Raw genomic sequence first — 7,787 nt, forward strand, 5'->3', positions numbered from 1 at the left:
CATACTTTCTTTATGATAAAAACACAAAATCTTTTTAATTTTTTTATACATAGTTTATTCTCTTTATTTATAGGTACAAATTATATATTAATACAAACCAGAATTGTCTTCTTCTGTTTAAAACTTAGTAATCATTAATCAAGATCAAGTTTTTGCCATCTAGCTTTCCCCAGTCGCCTCAGACTGTGGTGAACACCATTTTGACTTTTGTCTTCTGGGCTGGAGATATGCCTAAATATTTAGGAGCACACACTGCTCTTGCAGAGGACTCATAACAGGCAGTTCATAACTGCCTATAACATAGCTCTAGGGGATCCAATGCCCTCTTCTGGATGCTTCCAGAACATGCTGGAAGCACATACTCCCTCACGAATATATGCACATTTAATGAAAAAAAGATCTTTTACTCTCAACTTCTGTTGGATGCAACTTTAATAATCATAATTTCACATGAAAAAATTTTAGGGAACAAAGCAAGGCAAATATAGTAAAAAATCCACTGATGTAAATAAAAGTTTGAAACATGTTGTATTAGTCAGGGTTCTCCAAAGAAACAGAACCAGTAGAATGAATATATATGTATAGAGATTTATCATCTTAGTTCACAGGATAGAGTCCGAGTAGTCCAACAATGGCTGCTCATACTGGAGAGGCTGAGACTCCATAGTCACTGCTCAGTCCACGAGCCTGGATGTCTCAGTAGTCCCAATCTGGAGCTGAAGGTCTGATGAATTCCAAAGGATTGGCTAGTCTTCAGTCTATAGCAGCAAGATGAACTCACCAGTGAGAGAGAAGGCAAGCAGCATGAAGCCAGGCGTTCTCTGCCATGGCCTTTTATACGGGCTGCCATCAGAAGGTAACGTGCATATTTAAGGAGTGTCTTCCAGCTTCAGATGATCCGATCAAGAAGATCTCTCTCATTTCAGTTAATCCCAGATCCAGTCAAGTTGACACCCATGATTAGCCATCACACATGTGGCCCTTGAATATGTATTGTAGTTTTCAAAATGAATTTTAAAATTAAGACATCTCACAGAACAGTATAGAAATATGTCTAGTTTCTCTTATAAGAAAGGCAATTTTGACCAAGATTTGCACCTCTGTAGCCCTCTAATTTTCTAGAGGTGTTCCTGGTTTCTGTTCCAGCTGCCTTTGTCTCTCTGCTCTCTCTCCACTCCCTTCATGAGCACTTCAGCTCCTGGCACCTGGAATAGACTCTGGGCTTTATTCTGCCCCTTAAGACTACATGATAATTTTTCTATCTTTTTGTCTTTTCTGATCTTCAGATCCTCAACCACAAAATGTGAACTGTGGCCAACTTACAGTGTTCTTTCAAAAACCATGCTGGCTATTGGAATGCTTCATATGAACCTGATGAACTCTAAAAGCATAAAAATATTTCCTTTCAAAAGCAAATTTCAGGTGATCAACTTAAGACTATACAGTGAAACGTGGAAATATGAAAATATAATTATTTAGATAATTGAAAATTTGTGTACCATGTATTCTACTAGTTGTTTAAAAGAAATATTCTCATCTAGAAAACAATATAAATAAAATATAAGATTTGATCAGTACATTTTCAAATTTATATTTAAGGACCTTAAAAATGATTAATTTTGATGCTTTGTCTCTAGGGAAAAATGTACATTTTGTTTGAGAATTATACATACACATATACTTTAATGAAATGGCCTCTTTCAGTTGCTTGTGTAGTTTCTGAGGGCTCTTATTATTACCCTGAAACATTTACTAGAACAACTTGTAGACCCAGTGTCCAGCTGGGGATAAATTTTTGAAAAATTTTGAATTACTTTTAAAATATAGTCAATTTTAAAATAAGTGGAAGCAAAAAGGAATTGTTACCCCAAATTGAATAGAAATTATTTGAAGACAGATATATCCATAAAATATTGAAAATTCAAATCATTTGACTGAGATAAATATTAAAGAGCCAAATAGAAGAAATTTGGGACAGAAAAATTAGTCAATGATCACAAATTCTTGTGCCAGGTTCTTAATTTCTTATCTAAGTAAAATCATCAATGGTCATATATGAATCAGAGTGATTTTCATATACTAATTCGCTTAGAAACCAATCACACAAGGCAGGTAGGCCCATTATCCCACTTTACTGCAGAGGAGACTCAGGCTAGCTCAGTTACCAGCTAGCAACTCTGACAAATCACTTTACTTCTGAATTTCTTGAAATCAAATGTTTAAAAAAATAAGTTTTATTTAGTATTTTTAAAAGTACTACAGTGAGCTGGTCGTGGTGGTACACACTTGTAGTTCCAGCACTTTGGAGGCAGAGGCAGGCGGATCTCTGTGAGTTCAAGGCCAGCCTGGTTTACATAGTGAGTTCCAGGACAGCTGGGGCTACAGGGAGACCCTGCTTCAAAAAGACAAAAAAAAAAAATTACTACAGTGATATAAATAACTGTTAACTTCAAGAATACCTATAATAATTTAGAGGTTGTATCTGTCTTTTTTTCAAATTTTGAAATTATAAACTAAGTCATCAATTTTGCATCCTGTAAAAATAATTGCAAAGAGCCAAATCATTCAATAGGTAATTTTAGCTATTAGCATATGCAACTACCTGACACACATATTTCAAAATCATTTCTCAAGTACTTCTAATGAACTACTATGCCCAGCATAGAGTCCCCAAATTAGGTACATTATGTGTCTTTGCTGCTTCTGAGGCGCTCCCTAAAATATGTTGGTAAATTTTGACCCCTCACAGTCGCATAATTAGACTCCTCACAGTCCCATAATGCTAATATGTCCATTTTGATAGTTAATAATAGCATCCAAAATTGGATAATAATCTGTGTGAGTTCTGATACTTGCTCTGGTATAATCTGAGTGAACTCTGAAAGGCCAATAACCCTGTCGGGTGCTTGATTCCTCTGTCTATAAATTGAGAAGTTTGGACCAAGTGGCTTCTGTGGCTTCTTGCTCTGACATCCTAGAATTGTGTGAACTCTCTGAACAAAGTGCAATATGCCCTTTTATGTTCATAACAAAATATCTGTTGAATGTTCTACTAGAATAATGAGTCTGTAAGACTAGTTTGGCGGAAATGAAGCATAGGTTGTTCATTCTTATTCCCGAGGCTGACACAGTCTGTGCCTGAACTCAGGCCTTATGCACATTACCAGCTCCCTAGGGCTCCTCCACTCCAGCTTCTGAACCAAAGGCTAATCAGAGACTCTGGCTGTGCAAGGTGAGCCTTCTTTTGATTTCATCAGCAGGGTGGGCTGGGCTGCTCTATTCAGTTCAGAGTAGTTACTCAGCAGTTCAATGACACATAAAAGGTCATGGACTTCAAAGAGAATGCTAAATGCAGAGATGAAGGCCACTGCAGAATGGTCCAGTTAATGATCACACTTCATCATTTCACAGTATGCTGATTCTCCCAGACAAGGAGCTCAACCTGACTCTTACTGGTTTGGTTGGGGAATAAGGAGCCTTCAATCTAGTGTCCCTCCCTGTTCCTTCAGTCTACTTCAATAATTCTCTTTGCATTTTAAAATGCAAGATAGCCTGATAAGAAAATAAAACTTATTATGACGTGGTATGTTGTTCCCTGAATTTCAAAGTTGTGTTCCAACTGTCATCTCCCTGGACTGGTAAGGTAAGCAGTGTATACCTAACAACCAGGGCACTGGAGAGGAAGGAGCAGAATTTGAGGGGAAGAACCTGACTTTCATCACTTAAGGCTGCGGAGCTGCACGTCCTGTGGACTAGAACTCTCGCCCAGGACTCTCCCCACTGCAATACAGCCAAACAGTAGAGAAGGCGTTCTAAAAACTTGGCATCATTTTTTCTTTTAAATTTGTTTGTGTGTCTGCATGTGTGTATGTGGGGGGTGTACTGTATGTGCGAACACATGTTTTGTGTCTATTTACTCATGTGCATGTGGGTATGTGTGTTCTGTGTGTATGCGGAGGCCAGAGATTGACTTTGGGTGTCTTCTGCTATCATTTCTCATTATTTTCTTCTTCTTCTTTCTTCTTCTTCTTCTTCTTCTTCTTCTTCTTCTTCTTCTTCTTCTTCTTCTTCTTCTTCTTCTTCTTCTCACTCTGAGGCAGAGGCAGGTGGATCTCTGTGAGTTCCAGGCCACCCATTTCTACAAAGTGAGTTCCAGGACAGCCAGAGATACACAGTGAAACCCTGCCTCAAAACGACAACATAAATTTTGAAACTGTGTAGCTCGTATTTCATAGCTTATGATGGGTGTACGCAGCAGAATGTTTATCTACATGGGGTAATGTCTTACATGATTACTTGCACATGCTATGACTCCAAACTATGACAAGAAAAAAATACTAACTTATTTGTATTCAGTTTTGGTTTTTAAGACAGGGTCTCCCTGTAGTCCCAGCTGGCCTGAAACTTCCTAAGTAGAGCATGCTAGTGTTGCTCTCACAGAGATCCACCTTCCTCTGCCTGTGCTGGGATTAAAGGCATGTGCCATCATCCTATATAACGGCCACATTTCAAGCTTATTTTTTGAGACAAGCTCTTTCACTGAACCCAGAGATCATTAATTCAGCCGTGTTGGCTGGTCAGAAAATTCTAGGGATCCATTTGTTTATACCTTCCCCTTTCCACTGGTGCTTGGGTTACAGACATGGAGCATACCTGGCTTTATATGTGAGTGCTGGGGATCAAAAACCAGGTCCTCAGGGTTGTGGGTCAGGCACTTTACTGCCATCGCCCACTCCGAATGACTTCCTTTGTGTGCTTTTGTGGAAGGAATATGATTTCTTCTCTTATTCTATGAATTTTATGACATTTAATAGTAACCATTTTTTGATTTCTTGTAATAGGCTTAATATAGATACTGTGTTCGTATTCGCCTAGCTTTCTCTTTGTGTATGTTTTTCAAACATTGTTCCATAGGACGATGAACCTATAGAACAATGAATGTGGGTCATGAAGAACCACAAGAGTGTGGTGAGGGGCAGAGGGATGAGCAGGTAAGACTAGAGGCTCCATCTGGCTCCAGCTAGAATCATTCTCTCTTAATCTTACATATTGGACTTTATTACACTGTAAATAAGGAGCCTCCATACAAAATGTTGAAAACCATAATGTTATCATATTCTCTTGTGAGGGGAACATACTGAATTCCAGCATCAGGCTTTACTGGGATAACAGGAGGTGGTTCTAGGTTTTTCATCAGGCAATTACATGTGCATTAAAGCACAGGTTCACTCGGCACTTCTGAATTCAGTAACTTCCCTGAACCTTGGTTCCCTACTCAATGAAGTAGAATAATAACAGTAATTTTCTAGGACTGCCGTACCAAAGAGGAATGAACTGAATAGTTTAAACAGTAGTAATTGGCTGCCTCACAGTTACCAAGGTGTCTGCAGGATCAATTCCTCTGAGGTCTATGAGAGAAAAATGTGTTATAGGTGAAGCCCTCTATCTTCAGCTGGTAGATCAGCCTCCTCCCTATGTTAATTCAGAGCCTTCCTTCTACTTGTAGCTCTCCCATCGTTCAAACTTACAAGGGCACAGGTCATATTGACCGGCTCTACCTTATTCTACTCAGACATCATCTTAACTGTAACAGCTCTACTTTTAAATAAGGTTGCTTGGGGCTAGGGCTTCCACTGATCAATTTTGGAGGAATACAATTCTAACCCAGCACATTCTTCACAGGATGAGATGGAGACAGAGTGTCTAAGACCTAGAAGCCATTCAACAGGCGTGGGATCCTTTTCGTACAATGCAATCTGCATTACTTTCTTTCTCAAGCACTCCCTCCTCATTGCTATACTCATTACAAATGTTTTTTCCTTGGCCTCCTATTATGGTTATTTGAGACCTTGCCTGTCTTCTGACTGTTTCCAGAAGAATTTCTGAAACCTAAGATGAAGTTATGTAGCTTCCAACCTACACTTTTCTTGAGGGAGAATCTAGGAATCAGCACTAGGCAGATTTTTAAGATTGGGCTTAGTCCTACACTTTTTTAAAAGCTGAGGTTGACCACATAAGCCCCAAACACTGCTGTATCTGAGGGAGGTCCTGCTGCCTGGGACAGTGGTTGTGAATTCATTAAAGTGTAGCCACAAGGAAAAGCTTCTGATAAAATGTTCCAGCAAGGTAATGTCAAAACTCGCTGCTCACAAACATGTCTGAGCATGAGGGGGTGTTTTGAGCAACAGATGGTAGATTCCAAAGAAAACAGTTCTGATGGAACAAAAGTTCACTGGGGCAAACAAAGGAAGGGAAAATAAAACTGATTTTCTTCTATTCAAGTTTGTTTAAATCCAGTCTGTGTTAATCATCTCTTAACTCAAAATGTGCTAACTCCTACCACACTTTGATATGTCTCTGGACATTTAGAAATACCATTTGTCAAGAGAATTAAACTGATGCACTCAGATGGTTCCATGAGTAGTGTCATGTACTATTTCTTTCTGAAGAGCAGCGTGACTGTAGGTTGGAATTTCAAAGGTAGAATTCAAAGACTGGGCAGATCCCAATCTGATTTGTTGAACACACCCAGCACACATCAAGCAGCCAGGCAGAACCTTAGCATTATGGGGAGGAGCAGCTGAATTGTGTTTCATTCTTCATGAACACAAGGAGTATCAGGACAGAGGGTAGATGCATTTTCAAGATCAGAGGCATGCATTGAGAAACACAAAGTCTCTGATCCTCTGCTCAGGCTGCTATTTGAGAAATTAAGTTGCTGGCTTGGAGTTCCTTTTTGTGAGTGTGTCTCTAGCGCCTTGAGATCTGCATGCCTGGATCTTGGAAGGTCAGTGCATGAGGACAGGAGCTTTGGAAAAACAAGACAACCATTTTTGGATGAAGGGATTGAGTGGGTGGAGTTGAGCCTGGAGGTTAATCTCTTTATGCAGGTGGTGTGTGTGTGTGTGTGTGTGTGTGTGTGTGTGTGTGTCTGTGTGTGTGTGCCTGTGTGTGTATGTTTGTTGTGTTGAAGTGCTCTTGGGTTGGATGTTGTTTTAGAAGGCAAAATAATAGCTTTGAACTCTCCAGAGTACCATCAACCAGTCTTTCAGTTCTACAGGGTGGAGGTTTAGGTTTCACAGCAGACCACCCATGAAGAAATAAAAACAGCATCTAAGCCTTCAAGCAAGTTTTTTACTTAGAATTTCTCAGCATTTGGAGGCACAGACTCTTAGTTTGCTCCCTGTTGAAGGGAGTATTGTATAAAGAAAAGTAAGGATAACAGTAATAGCTTACACCTTCAGACTTTGGAAGAGGGAAATCTGTACAGTCTCTCTACCAAAAATAGTGTTCTGAGATTTTGTCTGATTTATATTGTTATGCTGCATAGAGCTGAACACAAGGAAAGCAATGTACTCAACTACTAAGGTACTTCTTCAGACCAAAGTTCTAAGATTTAAAAATTTCCCCTATTAACACTATCTCTAACCTTTGAATGTAGAAGGTAGTAGTAGGTCTCTGAATTCCATGTTTGTCCAAACGTTGATCTGAACTTCTTACTTTGTATAGTCCCAATAGCTAAGTGCACTCCACTGGTAGCCATAGCCCCAGTAAGTACGTGATTGCACCTTGTACCACTTGGTTGCACAAGTGGTTCTCAAATCATGGTTACTCCATGTAAAAACTTGCTCTAACTGCAGATCCCTGTGTCTGATCTCTAGAAATTCTTATTCTCTATGAAACTGGTTGTTGTATTTTATAGGTAAATGTAATGCAGGAGGGTGCCCACATAAATATATGCATGTATAGGTTAGATATATTAATATAGATATTATATATACAGATAA

This window comes from Nannospalax galili, unplaced genomic scaffold, assembly GCF_000622305.1.
Source record: "Nannospalax galili isolate Female #2095 unplaced genomic scaffold, S.galili_v1.0 scaffold559, whole genome shotgun sequence".
NCBI classification, from domain to species: domain Eukaryota; kingdom Metazoa; phylum Chordata; class Mammalia; order Rodentia; family Spalacidae; genus Nannospalax; species Nannospalax galili.